Source organism: Rhipicephalus sanguineus, chromosome 11, assembly GCF_013339695.2.
Source record: "Rhipicephalus sanguineus isolate Rsan-2018 chromosome 11, BIME_Rsan_1.4, whole genome shotgun sequence".
In the NCBI taxonomy this organism is placed as follows: Eukaryota; Metazoa; Arthropoda; class Arachnida; order Ixodida; family Ixodidae; genus Rhipicephalus; species Rhipicephalus sanguineus.
This window is the reverse complement of record NC_051186.1, coordinates 31,262,581-31,279,114: the sequence shown is the minus strand read 5'-3', so window position 1 is coordinate 31,279,114 and position 16,534 is coordinate 31,262,581.

The window sequence follows — 16,534 nt, the reverse complement described above, 5'->3', positions numbered from 1 at the left end:
CCCTCTTATCGAATGGAACGGGTGAAAAGCAAGACACTTATACAAGCGCTAAAGTGTCCCTTATTTCTCTGAATGAAATCAGGACACGCAAACACAGATGCATAGCGGTGCCTGTGTGTCCTGATATTTTTCAGCAGTATTTGTATATCAACTACACATACAGACACCACAATAGCTGGTAAAGGCCTGTTTAGGTGTGACGGCTCTCTTCACAGCCATCATGCTGGGAGAAGTGCACTGGCTGTTGCATTAGTAATTACTCTCTTTTGGATTACCCTCTCGCTGATTGGTATAAAGTCTTTGAGATTCGTGTACTCACATGCGACGACAACCGTCCCATTGGAGTATTGCTAAGCAGTGCTGTATCAACAAACAACTTACTTTCCGGCTATGCGCCTCGCTCCAGATTTTAACTGCATGCATTTGAAACGACGCCTTTCATCGTGACCATTTTTATCAGAAGCCCGGAAATATCGACTATTTATGTTTCTTCATCAAGTATTGGAGCCGCGTACATCGATCTCACTGTGTTTTTAAGCTCACGAGTAAATTACGCACACGACGCATACGAGCGATTGTCAAATGACGAGCGTCAATAGTTTGTGATATATAGCACGGACTCGTTTTATATTGTATAGGTGTTGCTTGCACAACAAAAGGCACAGCACTTTGTGCCCCTTCACATGGGAAAGACTGCAAGAAAAGGCCACTGCAATGCTTGTATACCATTAAGATGATTCAGAGCCTGAATGTCCAATGGGTCACGTGACCGGCGAGACTAAATGTCCAACGAGACGGAACGTCCAACCGAGACGGAATGTCCAACGAGACTGAATGTCCAACGGGACGGAATGTCCAATTTAGAAGAGATAAACGCGCCCTAGTTTGAAATTTCTCATACAACTCATTCATTGGATTAAGATAGCCTAACACAAGATCGCATTTGTGTGTGTGTGTGTGTGTGTGTGTGTGTGTGTGTGTGTGTGTGTGTGTGTATGTGTGTGTGTGTGTGTGCGTGCGTGCGTGTGTGCGCGCGCGCGCGCGCGCGCGCGCGTGTGTGTGTGTGTGTGTGTGTGTGTGTGTGTGTGTGTGTGTGTGTGTGTGTGTGTGTGTGTGTGTGTGTGTGTGTGTGTGTGTGTGTGTGTGTGTGTGTGTGTGTGTGTGTGTGTGTGTGTGTGTGTTGCAAATATTGACTGTCTGTGGAGTCGGGCGTCGTATTTTTGGTTCCGTATTCGCTTTACTGCATTTATCATAATTTCAACTTTCAACTACAGTACCACTACACTGTAGATACTACAAAGACACCACAAAGCTGGTATACAATGCTTGTACAGCGCTTGGTGCCCCTGCAAATGGGCAAGAAAAAGCCGATGCAATGCGCGTACGACTGTTTCCCCATTCACTTATCTTCAATTGAAGCGATCGCACGCACGTACACAAAACAAGCGTACACATGCAAGCGTAGTTTACTCAACACGCGAACTCACTGCCATACGATTGCGTTTATATAGATACACCGGTCGTGCGTATATACACACAGCTGAGAGCGCTCGGAAAATGTCTCTATTTCAGACTCGTCGTCGCATAAATAAATTCCCGTTTTTTTCTCCGATTCTGTCGTCGTAGCCTGTTGCAGAACTATGTGCGTGCGTGTGGCCCCAGAGGGCGCATCTGTCCCGTGAGCGTATCTGTCTATATAATGTGTATAAACACGCACAGTATATATACTCCTCTTGGCTCGCGCAGATAGCGCCGTGCTCTCTCTCCTCTCTTTTTAGCAGTCTGTGGTGTGTCTAGCTGTAGTACAAGTGTGCGTGCGTCTACACATTGTCGGAAACAAATATTTGAGGTTTGTCTCGCGAAAACGAAAGGCCCGAGCCGTGGGCTGCGGCGCACTCTGACGGCGGCCCGCTTGCGAAGAATTGCTGTATTAGTATTTCTCTCTTTTTTTATCTCCTGCGCACACTGTTTTCCGAAGTCAATATTGGTCAGAAGGATCATAACGCTGGCGCTCGCCGCTGTATATACCTTTGGCTGTCTCGTCCTTTTGTATTTATCACCTCCGACTCTCAGCGAGCCTTGTTCTTTGATTTCCCTCTCCCCTTGCTCTATAAACTCGGAATCTGCGCTTTGCGTGCCGAAATGAGTGCAGTGCTACAGACGCTATTGCCGTGGACACCGCTCCAAAACAAGAGCGCATGCATTCTAAAGTTTCATGAGAAAAAGTTCCGTGACAAAAATGTTTCAGTGCTGCTTATGTGTCAGCGTAGTCTAAACCAAGGCCGTGTTGATTTATCCGATCAAATGAGCTCTCTTTTTTATTATTGTTTATATACTTTCAGCAGACTGTGAACAAATCACCTTAGCGTCGTGTCATGTAGGCACGGATTAAAAGTTTACGGGATGCGGTTTCAAGAAAAAAGCATTCAAACATCAGCCTGTTTCACCAGGCAGCAATTTAAAAAATATACCGCGTTATGTTGCTAGCATGCTGTATATAGTGCAGATAGCGCAGCAAAAATGCAGGCTGCCCAAACTATAGCTGATACTCGCATTGTTTATCGAACCTGCGTGCTATTAATTTTTGGATATATTTAACGTTTGCCTCGTCGTCTGCTCGCTGTGTTTTAACAATATGCGACGTTATGAGTGCGTCTGCGCACCCCTTAGGAACACAGTGCAGCAAAACGTGGCCTGTCATGTGTTGTAGGCCCACTAGTTTCGTCCGTCGTGTTCTTACTGGCAGCACAGGAACACTTGAGCGCGAGTTTAGACCAAAATTTCCACCGGAGGCTTGGGTCAGGTGGAACAATCCATTGCGATAGCGTCCGGCCTGTTCTTATCGTGTGCTTGCCGCCAGTGTTCGCTCGCCATCAGCTTTGACGTCATCAGCTGTTACCTAAACAGTATCGTCATCAGCTGTGACGCAAACAAACCCACTTTGCCTGCGGGGTCCGCACCAACAGGTGATAATCGGGGTCCAGCTTATACGCTTGCTCCATTTGCACCCGGGAGGAAAACATTTCACCTGCGAATAGCCCTCCTCGTTGTCGTGAAATGTACACTCATACGAACCTTTGTTATGTGCACAGTCGTTCGTTTCCTTACGGCACTGTTGAGGCACGCACCGAGAAGCGAAGCCAGGCTATAGCATTTGAGAAGGCGATGTCCGCGGGGCCCGATTACGCTATCGCATTCTACTCTTGAAGGCGAAGCTCAAGCGTCCTCAAAGCTTTTTTTCTGTTCGTCTGCTTTACTGACTCTACTGTAAAGCCATTGTGCATTAGCACAACGCGGTGCAATATACACTGCACCGGCACGGCCTATGCAATCTGATCGTGAGTGCTATTCTGGATGCTGTCAAATTCCACCCTCCCATCATATTCGCCATCTTGTCAACTGCGATTGGCCCGGAGGGCTGCTAACGCCTCGCTGACTGGCTTAACATGCCGCCATTAAGGAATTCGACCATATGTCGGAATCGAACAGTGCCCACAATAGCACACCGACTGACGCTAACTTTATACCTGTCACAACACTGCACGAAATTAATGTGCGCTCTTTTTTTTTCCTTCTCTCTCTCTCTTTTATAATCGAGCTTACTCGTAACTCTGGATGTACACGTCCTCTCGCTGTTCCCTCTTATTTGGTGCCTTCGGCGGCGAGGTGGTTTTGTGAAGTTTGCGAACAAGCCGCCGTGACGCGGATGGCGTTGTTTACAGCGCCGGTGGACACGCGTTATATACGTCTATTATACGTGTGTACCTACCTACCTTGTGTGCAAGGCAGGAGAGATAAATGTACCCGAGGTACACAAAGCGTGTGTATATACTCCTCGCCTGTGTGCTCTCTGCGCCGCACTACAACATGTCGATAACGAGATCAGTGGATCGAATATCTTTGTCGTACGCTCTTTGCTTCCGTTTCTAGCTCCTTCTCTGGGCGTGTTTGCCGGCTAGCGTGCCTGTATCGCTCGCGTGCGCTTTTTGTTTTACTCTGACATCCATTTTGTGTACTGCCTGATGTGATATCAACAGGTGATGTCTTTTACTGGAGACGGGATATATGACAGAAGTATCGCGAAGCAAGGCACGTTATTGGGATAGCCGGCTCATAGATTGAGCAAATTTTCCAGCGAAAAAGAAAAAAAATTTGCTGCGCAAAGAAGACAAGACGTAAATACGAACATAGCCCTTTACAAAACGCATTATGATGGAATGTCTCTTAATGCGCGAAATTTACGAAGTTTGATGCCATGGTTCTAGAGACCAAACTTGAAGCAAGTGGAAGTGTTAGAACAATTTATAGTGCATTTTACACTAAATGATAACAATTACAACGTAAATAAGGATCTGATGATTCTACTGTCAGTCATGCTATATTTCTTCATAAACCGAATTTAACGACCTACTCAAATTACCTCTGATAGTTATCTCCTGATAGCGAGCATTCCTGAAAAGGTACAAATAAATTTCCAAATTCCTGCCGAAACGCCCGTCCAACGTCATTTTTAAATACGGTACTGACTTCACCAGAGCGATCGTGTGTAGCAAAATATTTCACGTAGAATGAGCTGTGCCCCCGAAAAATCTGAATTTATTAGAATCCGAGGCCGAGGCCGTAGAATTCACGAGCCGGTCAACCTCTTTCTAGGAGACTACCAGATAAAAGAGGTCCAGAAAATGCGAGTCCTCGGACTCTGGCTTCAGAGTAACAAGCGAGTGGACCACACAATCAAAACTCTCCGAACAACGGTGAAGCAGATCTCCCGTATGATTTATAGAGTCACCTATCACCGAAAAGGTTTCAAGGAAGCTGAGACGCTCCGGCTTGTTCAGGCTTTTGTCCTCAGTCGGCTGACATATAGTCTTCCTTTCCAGGACCCCAATAAGACAGATCTAAAGGCCCTAGATGCATTGATCCGAACATCGTACAAAGCGGCTCTCGGCCTACCTATCGGAACATCCACTGAACGCCTAGAAGCCCTCGGTATCCACAATAATTATGAGGAGCTACGCGCGGCAGTGCTCATTTCTCAACGCGAAAGGCTTAGCTTAACCACTCCTGGAAGAAAATTGCTATGCCGTGTAGGTTACCCATCTCGTCCTCAGTATGCGGGAGAAGAACTGGAGTCCATGGCTAAACAGGTACGTGAAAGGATCTTAGTAGCCCCTATTCCCAAAAACATGAGCCCACAATACCACAAAGGTCGTAGAAGCGCTCGAGCTCGCAAGTTACAGCGGCAATTCGGGGGAAATCCTGACACGGTGTACACAGATGTCGCCCGATCCGGTACCAACAAGTACGCCCTCGCAGTCGTAGGAGCGGCCGCAGGTCAAGGGCTTCTGACATGCGCCACTACTCGAGCTGCGTCCGCGAATACCGCAGAAGCTTCAGCCATCGCGCTAGCTATTAAAACTAAGGATATCCTGGGACAATCATCACTTATTCTTACCGATTCCAAGGTCGCATGTAGACTCTTTCTCACCGGGAGACTACCACACAGCACCATTCGCCTATTAGGACCCGACCTAACGCAGGACCATGCGATCATCTGGTGCCCGGCTCACGCAGGACTCGATGGCAATGAGAGAGCGGACGGCGCAGCTCGTGCTTTTATCAACCGAGCGGCCGACCACTCCGACGAAAGCCCTTTCTTACCGCGAGACATCCTTGAGCACCAACGGCTTGAGCGACGACAGTACAGTCCACCCCACCCTGATCTATCCGGGCGGGACTCTTACGACTGGCGCCGCATACAAACACATACATATCCGAACCTTTCTTTGAAACATGCCATTCACCCCACAATGTACAGTGATAGCTGTCCGTGGTGCGGAGGCAGGCCCACTCTCGCCCACATAACGTGGGATTGCCAGAACAGGCCACCCGAAATTAACTCGCCGCAAATAGCCGGCAAAATTTCCGGAAGGGAGCAGTGGGAGACTTTGCTCGCCAGCGGGGATCGGGTGGTGCAACTAGCACTCCTCGACCAGGCGCGGCGGGCCGCTCAAGCCAGTGGAGCCCTGGAATAGGGGCCCCACCCACCCGCTCCCTAAACACTTTTTTCTTTTCTTTTTTCCCTCAATAAACGTTTTGATATATTCACGTAGAAGGGATATAAAGGAACTTTAGACAACAAGAATGTCGAATTTACCATTAGCTCAGTGTTTGCGGTCTCTCCTTGCCAATAGTGCACAGAAATTGCAAAAGTAAAGCTGCGTCTCCAAATGACGACGCCATGTCCCAAAGATATAGACGCTCATACAAAGCTCGTTGCAGATAGTGCGATTCTGTTGCATCACCTGGGTTACTTGAATGATATATTTGGATATGTTGGCTAATTAACTAAGTTTCACAAATTAATTTTGAAATTAGTAACCTCACGACACAACTTATTGTCCCGTTAGCGGAACCAAGGACGATAAGTAGTTATCGCATCCAAAATTTAAGACAAATCATGTCCTTGTCAGTTACTGAGAGTGCATTCGAAATGTCTTGTGTTGCGTAGTCTGCTGTAGAAAAAAATAAAAACGACTGGTTGCTACTTTGGAACAGCGTATATATCGTCGGTGGCTGCTTCCCACGCAAACGAGATACTTCCGAAGTTCTTGATACACTTGTCTCATTCAAAAACTTCAGTTTGTTGTCTTCTGTAGTGTGTTTTGCGCACGTCCTGTATTTGCACTTCATTCTTTATCATAGCCATCCAGAGTAACATACCTCTCTCTCAACGTTGCTTAAGTATATACACAGTCGCCTGTTATTCACCTTGTCTTCCTCGGCGTTTTAAGAACGAAGATGCAGCCACACGCACAGTCCTGGCCTTGTGGCTCGCTAAGCCTCGCTGCGCATTTCGCGAGGAGTTCAATTAGGCAGCAAGTCGCCTCGCCCAGCAACCGCCAGACTTCGCAGGGTCTGTGGGGGAAAGTTCGTGGCTGTGGACGCTACGGTATCGTGTGTTGAGCCTGAAGGGCCAAGAAAGAAGCGGGTATAGCTGTGACAGAGTCCTCTGGTGGTAGGGTCCATAGAACTGCATTACGCGACTTTTTGGCCGGGGCCGTAGAAGGCGGCTTGCGGGGGCGAGGCAGGCAGGCCTTCCCCTCCGAAATTTGTCGAGTCAACAGAGCCGTCGAAGCCAGAGCGCTGCGCTGCGGCCAGCGGCTTCGAGTTCCTCTCTCCTCGACGCATCCAGCGAACGAGCTAGCGAACCTCGTCCTCCCTGTTGGCGGCCGGTCGGTGGCCGCTCGCTCGTCTCTTGGCCTCTCGTCTCGCGTGCGTTTAGCGTCGAAGCGGCTTCCACGCAGCATCCATGCTCCGTCGCAGACTAGAAAAGCTCGCGGGATTTTCAGTGGGGGCTGGAGGTAGGTTGGGGGAGTAGGTGAAAGGAAGGGGTGGGAGGGTGGCGTTGCGTATATAGCAGAAGGTTTTCCTCTAACGCTGAAAGCAAAAGAACCGAAGCGAGATGCCCTGTAGCATCCCTGAATGCACGTCGATGTACAAAGTGCCGTGTGGCTCGGTGTGCGGTGCGGTACGGCGCTTTTCGGAGTGAACTAGCGCGGAAGCGAGCTCTCTCTGAGCGCTACCGTGCAGCTATTGGCGACTCCCTTTTCCACACACTCACCCCACAAACACACACGCACAAGCAGTGCCCGCACTCCCAAGCTCTTGCACGATGCATCGCGTCGCTTGCTGTACTGCCTGCAAGCAGCGGCGGCCGGGGTCTGCAGAGCCGGGAGACGCCGCCGTTACTGCTACAAATCCCAGTTCAAACAACTGCCGTCGTTTTTATTGTTTTTTTTCTCTGTGTGTGTGACTATGTGTCTGGCCTTTGCCGCCGCCGCCCCCCAACTAAAATGGAAGGAAATGTATGGTAGCGCCGACCGGTTGTCGCTGGAGGGTGAGCCGCGCGCATTGCTGCCGGGCATGACGGGGAAGCCCCCCTTCGTCTTTCTCTCGCTTGCACCACGTTTTCGTCGGCTTTGCGCCGGAAGTTAGACGGATGAAGAACGGATGAAGATGAGATGAAGAGGGGGGGGGGTTGACGCGCCGCTTGCTGGCTGGGATGACATCACGTGATGCTGACACGGTGAGGAAAGAAGGAAAAGGTGGTAGGGGTGGGTGTGTGTGCTGGAAGGAAGCTGCAGAGACACTAGAGAACCCTGCGTTTGCCTTTGGAGGAGGAGATGAGGGAGTGGGAGGGAGGGCGTAGTGGGATTCGGAGTGCCGCGAGACCCGGACCTGAGAAGATGATGTCGCGCTCTTTGCTGCTTTGCCCACCGCTTGCATTTTCCCTTCCTTCTCGTACATTGCTTGTCGCGAGGCGCTGCAGAAGAGACGCGCAGGAAGCATTCAGGCAGGGACGCACGGAGGCCCTTGGGTAGGAGGAGGCCGGGCGGGTATTACTCATGGACAAACAACCGCTTAATTTCCAAACCGAGGTCCCTATAGGCTCACGCCTGTCCTGCGTGTGGCAATAAACTGCACAGCCGCGCCCCATGGGTCCACGCCGCTCTCTCTCTCTCTCTGAGCGCGCATATCACGCTTGCCTGCGTCGCACCATTGAGTCTTTCCTTGTCTTCGGTCCTATGTTCTGAGCTGTACAACTCGTCTCTTTCTTTCTTTCTTTCTTTCTTTCTTTCTTTCTTTCTTTCTTTCTTTCTTTCTTTCTTTCTTTCTTTCTTTCTTTCTTTCTTTCTTTCTTTCTTTCTTTCTTTCTTTCTTTGTCGTGTTGTTTCACGATCCTGTCTCATCGTCGCCTGTCGTTCCAAGATACATGCGTGTAAACCGAAGCATTATCAAGTCGCATCAAATTTCAGCGATGTCGTTCCTAAACGAATACGCGATAGGATTTCTAATACATAAGACGAAAGTAAAGGGGAAAAAAGAAGTAACCTAAGTTTTGCGGTGTGATAAGTGGCTCATATATATATATATATATATATATATACGCCTCGCTTCACCTGGCCCCAGATTTAGCGAGGCTCGGTGAGTTTTCGCGGGACCCTTTTTTCAGTTGGAAGTCAGCGCTAGTCCTCGTCGTTTCTTCGTCCTTGTGTATGCCACGCGCTGTTCACGTCAATATGGAATACCAACTAGCCCGGTCACACACCTTGCCCTTTTAAGAGCTTCCAGAACTCTTCGTACTAAACCATCCATCGTGAGAAGGCAATGGTGTCTGTATGCTCCCTTCCATGCAGGGATGATGGAGGCTGACGCGCACGACATCTATGTCCAGGCTTGCAATCGGAACGCATCCACCATAGAGTTTCCTACAATATTTACCAGAGGGAACTGCGGCGCTGCGATCGTTCAGCCACCATTCGAATGACGGGTAGTGCATGAATTTCCCTAGTCTTCGTGCTTGCGGCGTCAAACGCACTTGTGGCTTTGTTTAGTGTTGCGTTTTGGCTTTTCTTTCGGATAAGAGAATGAGTCATTGTGAACACCGTGAGCTGATTTGAATTGGTGAGCCTAAAAGGGTCAAGGTGGTGAAATGGGACTACCGAACTTTTGCTGAACTTCGTCTCGCGACAAAGCGGCTGCAGGCAACACGGAGCCGGGCGTCGTGCGTTGCAGCTCCCGTACACACTAGCATCAGGTTTCCCTCTAGTGTATTACTGTTATGAAACTCTATGGCACCCGCCTCTTAGTGCAAGCCGGCCTCCGCTACAGTGCCTTTACCAGCTATGACTGTTTGATACATGAAAACAGGAACCACGAAACGCTGCTTCAATTCATACACAATAAATGCCTTACAGTTACACATACGTGTACAGTACTCGTACACATCAAGCATTACGTCTTAAGGCAAGTCTGCATCGCAGCACACAAAAGGTAGTTAGTTCTGTCTGCATTGAGAAACTGCGTGCACACTGTCGCGGTGAATGAGTTCAAAGCCGTGGGTATCGCTAAACCTTTTTTTTTTCTTTTTCCCAGCAAGCCACTCGAACGGGGACCACCCCTGTGACCAACCGCAGTGCGCAAACTTTCGCCGGCTTCCTTGCCAACGTAGGACTCGGCCCTCTGGTCGGCAAACAACGCCGAAAACGACGACGCGGGGCTCATCCACGACTTTGACAGAGAGAGCAGGAGACTGACGGGCCGTGCAGACGAATGCTGCTCCTACAGGTCTGCACACATTGCGCACTCCCTGTAAGACAAACACGAGAGGCACATATACGCTTCTTACTCTCAGGAGCCACCCGAACAAACACATTCCTCTATACCGCCCCGGTTACGAAACAGGTAGAGGAAACATGCGAGCGAGCCTGGGGAGGAAAAACTTCGAAAGGAGACGGCAGTGACGACGAACCCGATTCCCCGGTCACGCAGCGATAGCACGCCATGTTGTTCGCCTCGGAGCGTTCTGTCACATTAAGTATAGCTATATCGTTTTGCTTTAGGTTAGGTCTGATGAGGCTAGGTTAGGTTAGGTTACGATGTGTTAGGTCCGTCTCCAACTAGCAGCGGGAGTCGGGTTTCGAGTCAAAGCCTTGCACTTGCTACGGGAGAACCATAATGTTAACGCACTATCCTGCGGGCCCTTGCTTGCACGGGTCCTTGATGATGATGATGATGATGATGATGATGTTGGTGGTCTCGCCCTTTTTAACGGGTCGCCGTAGTTGCGATGCGGTAGTGCCCCCGTGTTGCTTCATCATTTAGCATATTTCGCCCATGGTACCATTTTAACTCATGGAACACGTTTCACTTCACTGTCATGATTTCATTCACTATATAAGTTTTACGCAGTTTAAGTGTGCGCAGGATTTTGGGCCCTTATTCATTATCATCCATCACACTCTAACTATTGTCTCGGCGCTCTTTGGCCATCCTTGCGCCATTAACCACCATGTACTATCATCAAAGCCTTATATTTAACAAGGCTGAAGTTCAGGAGAAGGCGGACGCTTGATGAGACGAATATTCTTGAACAGGCGGTGTCGCTAGCGCCATCTTCAAGGCACCAACTTGCTCTCTCCTACTCTACCTTTGTGTTGGGGGAGAGTGTACGAAGCGCACACACACACGCTAAAGTAAGCATGCAGTTCTGCCTTGAAGAAGACTTGCCGAAACGTAATTGATTTCAGCTACGTTCTCTCTTAAAAAAATATTTGCCCCTTATGTTTAGCGCAGTATATAACATGGGATAAGAAGTAATCGAAAAATGAATGTCGCCAACGTTACGACCAGGAGACTTGCCGTTTTATTTATTTATTTTTAGAACTCAGACTTGTCAGCTAACATTGTAGCACTCGGACTGGTCAGCTAAGAAAATGTCAGCTAACGTTGCCATTGGAAAGGAGGCATTTCCAATGCCTCATATGTGGATCATTTCTGAAAAGGATTTGAAGTCAGGATTCGAGAAACATGTCACTACTGATCTCCAGAATGACTGAAATCTGTACGCCGATAAGTGTAGAGCTTTTTTGGTCAACGGTTATGTGTAATTACATGGCGACCGCGTGGGGTGCCTCACGAAAAAAAAAAAAAAAACGCTTGGGACCAGTCACGTCTAGGTCATTTTCTTAACTGGTTATCTTCTGGTTATTTATGATGGTTAACTAGTTATTTATTTATTTTTGGTTATAACCTTAACAGGTTATTTTCTTAACTCTTGTTAAAAAAATAACAAATATATGAGACGAATCCAAAGTTCCGCGGGCCGCCTGTTTGAGACCCCAGCGCTAACATTATGCGTCTCGCCTTGGCTTAACAACTGCGTACTTAGGCAATCAGGCAGAGAGCCAGAAAACACTCAGTAACCTTAAACCAATGCATTGATCGGTAAACGTTATACAAAGAACAGATTCCCGGATGCCACGAGTGTCCTTCGCTTTTTCCTGATGCTTAATTTGTCTTTCCTGTCTGTCTAATCCTCATTCTTGTTTTTCATTCTATAAGCCCCCTGTTCCGTACCTTCCCGGGTGCATGGATAATCTTCAGCTTCGAACTTCATGTTTTCATTTTTTTACCGCTCTTGTCTCGCAGGTCTTCCCGGTGGCCCTGAAGCGGCGCTGACGAACGGATGACGGCTTCGAGTTGACGGCATCAAGACGACGACCACAAGAGCCCTCAAGTCGCTCGCTTGACTCGCTTTTTTGTTTCGCTCAGTTTTTCTTGCCGCCGACTTCTCGTCATTTCCGCTGTGGCGCTGATCTGGGCTTCTCTCTTCACGCTGCGCGTCCTTATCCGGAACGCGCAGTGTTGCCTGACTCCTCGAGTCTCCTCCGCGGTATGCGGCGGTCGCCGTAAGCCACTCGACGGCGTTGAAGTGCGCGCCTTCACCAAACAGCCAATTGCCTTCAACGTCGCTCCGCCACCCGCACTTGGCTTTTTTTTTTTCTTCAATTCCATGCCTTCAAGTTCGTCCTCGGCTTTACCGCCTCCCCTCGGCGAATTCCGTGCACCGAAACTTCTTTCGTCTTCGCAATATTTCTGTTCTTTCGTTCATTCCCAGCGCGCCGCCTTCGTTCCCGAATGAATTTCCTTCGAGCAGCGTCGACACACACAGCTTTTACTCCGTTTCATAACTGGCATACGGACAGTGCAGCTAAAGCAACGCAAGTAGTGTGCTCATATAAAAAAGTTTTAGAATAGGGCACGCAAAGCTTTGCGTTGGCGTTTGTCGTCACTGCGCATGCGTCAAACGCTATCCTCTTGGGTACGCACGTTAAGTGACGGAAATAGTGTACGTACGCATCGAACGCTATATTTGCATACTCTATATTTTAAAACTGCCTATAGACAATTCTACGTATAAGACACATGGGCGCCGCCACTTTGGGCTATTAAACGAATGTTTTCTCATTTTTGTATATTGCGACATGAATTAATAAGGTCGTGACACGTCAAACGCGCCAACCCAACCGTTTTAAAGCGCATGCGTCTACCGTAGCGCTGTTCACTTAGTTGTTAAAGATGCAAAACGGCAAGGTTAACAGCCAAATGCGGCGTACGGAAACCCATCCGTAGAATAGCCTATCGAAGTCTCAATTAGCCCATTTCGTAGTGGAATTACTTTTAGATTGGCAAGCTCTTCTTACGGAATGATTGCATCATATTTTTACTGCTGGCACATAATTGTACCAGGTCGGCTAGCGATCTTGTCCTCACGCTTACAAGGAAGAATCTCAGGCTTATTTTCAGTCACGTGGTGCTTGAAACGCCATCCGTCCCTCATTCATGTGCGCACCACTCTTAAAGTTGAAGCTCAACGAACTTTGAGCGTCATATGAAGCGTGTTACAGAAAGAAAGCGCAGCGTTATAACACTGGGGCCAGAGCCATCGATTGAAAACAGGGTCTCTTCATCTTTTTCCTCTTCGCCTCTCAGCTTCGTCGTCACAACGTCTTTTCACGTCGGCAGAAACCAGCAGGTAACATTAACTTCTGTTGGTAAAAGCATCGTTTTGCTGCATTTTGGTATGTTGGATCAGTGTTCACGTTCAGGGGCGTAGCCAAGGGGGGGGGTTGGGGGGGTTCAAACCCCCCCCCGAAATTTTTCAGTTTTGCTTGCGTATATATACACGCACACATACAAACACACGCACGAACATCCATAAAGTATGGTTGAACCCCCCCCCGAAAAAAATTTCTGGCTACGCCCCTGTTCACGTTATAGGCACTAAGAGACATTCACGAATGCAGTCACTGGTGAAACCTATCAACTCTTAGGAGTCATTGGTGAGATCTTGTAGTTTAGGTAGTTCGGCTTCTTGGCGGAGGACCCGGTAAGTCCCGACGTAGCAGGGCATGCTGTTTTTCGCACAGGTCGACGCGATGCTACGCCAGCCAGAACAACACGAGAAAGCCAAAGGTGAAATGGACATCCTTTTGGCGACGGTTGTAAAAGAACTTTTGGGCAGTCTCAAGGCTCGTTAACACGTGAGAACAGCACCAGTCACGCGACCATTCGCGACTGGCGGTCAAAAAGTGATTCTATACGCGACCGCGATTTTCACATCTGCGTGCGACATATATATATATATACCCATCCCCCACACAGAATTCACGTCTGCTCGCATTGCGATTGCTATGCCGACGCCCTCTACCTGCACATCTGATTGGTTCAGAGGTTTGCGACTGCAGTCGCGCGACTGAAAATCGAGCAGCGAGCGACTGAGCTACTGTAACTGAGCCAAAGCAGTCACTTGTCATTGGACTGCCCCGAGCAAGTGCCGGTGTGCGGGACGTGTCGCGACTCGTTACGACACAGTTGCGCCCCTGTTTGCCACCACCAACGGCTACGTGTACCCCCCGGTACCGGGGCACATCCCAAGAATAAGTTTCGTCGAGGAAAGGGTGTCGCCACGCCTTCTGTTCATGTGCATACGTCGCTTGACCCACGCCAGGGGTCAGCATAGTATCAAGAAGCAATTGATGACGTTGCTGTGAGAAACACTACGTCAATAGAAAATATTTCAAATATAATTAAAAAAAAACAGCTTCGCTTGTCTTTCTTCTTCACATAGTGGAAGGGCTTCGAATTTTTTTTTTCTATCTCATTTCAGGAAATATATTGGAAGAGGAAACATTCGATATTCCATACGTTATCAAACGCAGCTAAAGCGTAAGCAAACGTCAGCGATTAGCAGTTCTTGGATCAGCTGCGGCGGATATCTTCGATATCACGCAGAACCCCGCAGGCGCATTGATCCTAAATTGATTCATTCTTTATGCATTTCGTCCTTGCATTCTTTCTCTTCCTAGCCATAACGAATCCCTTTATCGTGATAATGTATTTAGTATATATACAAAGCAACACATTGGTGTCTAATGAGGACGCAAATGCATCCCTTTGAAAATCGAGAAGGGTAACGCCATAGCAGGTTGCAAGCCTGGCGGTGCAAGCTTATTTAGTTTTGATTTATTTGTTTCAGTTCGGTTCATTCCACGCCGCTATAGGGTGTCCCCGATTATTTCCATGCGTGAAATTTCTGGGGCATAGAGAGCGGGAATAGTGGGGCTGTGACGACAACAGGTCGGTTCGCTTCACCTAGAGCGAATGTGAAGAGAGCGCGGAACAGATGCGAAGCGGGCCGCGAATCCAGCGCACGAGAGGGGGCGCGAGTGTCGCAGACGCGCGCCGCCTATTTTCACGGTGGCGACGGGCGGCGGCCGCAAAATAATCGACGACACAATGAGCGAGACAAAAGAGGTTCAAAGCACACGACTCCCACCCCACCTTTTTTTTTTCTCTCCCTAATGCACGCTATACCAGGGACAGAGGTGAGGGGGCATATAAAGAGAGTCGGGCGGCGCCCCCAAAATGAAGCAAGAAGGAAGAAACACGGCGCGGCGCTGCGTTCGCGGTGTGAAAGAAGTGGCTCTCAATGATCCAGCGCGCGCTCTTGAACGGGGCTTCCGCGCTGTGACGCCGTTGCAACCTTCCCCGACGGCTCTTCCCTGTCGCCCTCCCCGTTTTTCCCGTCTGCTACTCCCCAATTGTTCTTGCATCCCAGCCCGCGTTGTCTCCCTATAAAGAAGCTCTCGCGCTCGAACGCGCGACAGTGCTCTTCTAACGCCGGAAATTTAAAACAAAATAGAGTACGAACTTCAGTCAAGCAGACAGCCTCGACCAACCAAATTTGTGTGTGTGTATGCGTGCGTGCGTGCGCAGCGACATCAAGGATATAGAAAAGCGCCGGAACAAAACTAAGGAACAAGAGAAAGAAGAGAAGGTGTCGTCAAGTGATGGCGGAATGACTGCAGCAGAGACAAACTTTATCGAAGGTCGATGTGCCCTGTGGTGGCGGCGGTGGCGAAGAGGGAGGGAGTATATACGCAGTAGAAGCCTCGGAACAATCCAAGTCCTTGGCGACTTTTTACTGCGCGGTGATCCCGAGCTCTTCAGTGGAGAGAACACTCGTGCGCAAGAACAAGGGTTCTCGAAATCCCGCTGTTCCATTATCTCTCCTCCTTGTTTCGAAGTCTGTTCTCTTTTTCTTGAAACGACGTGTTCGGGAGACGAAAACTTTTTTCTTTGCTTTATTTCACTCCCGGCGAGTTTTGTTATGCTCCAATAACGAACACTGCGTGACATCGAATACACGCGTAGCGAAGTGTGTAGGGAAAACACGGGAACTTTTTCGGATGAACGTGGGAGGTTTGAATGGAACAATTTTCGCGTTTTTCTCGTCGCCCTAGAGGTGCCTTCGCGTGTAAGAGAATCCTAGCAATGACGATGACATTTAAACGGCCTGTAGAATCGACCCGCTGCATACGCCACTTTCATTACCGTGTTTGCTGTCTCAGTATCACCACGATCGCCACCTTCATGGAACTCCAGGGCTGCTGCGAATACACAAAGGTATCTGCAAGGAGCGCGCATCACAGGGCATCACCCGTGGGGAAAATGCCCGCGGCTGAACAACTCACGAGAAACGAACTTAGACAGGGACCACAGACCACGATGGGGAACGACATTTTTCGAGGATTTGCCTATACACCATATCTCTCAGAGATCAAAAGATGCTCCTCTCATGAGCTCCCTTCTCAAATAAAGACGCTTACCCTCTCTCTTCTTTCCT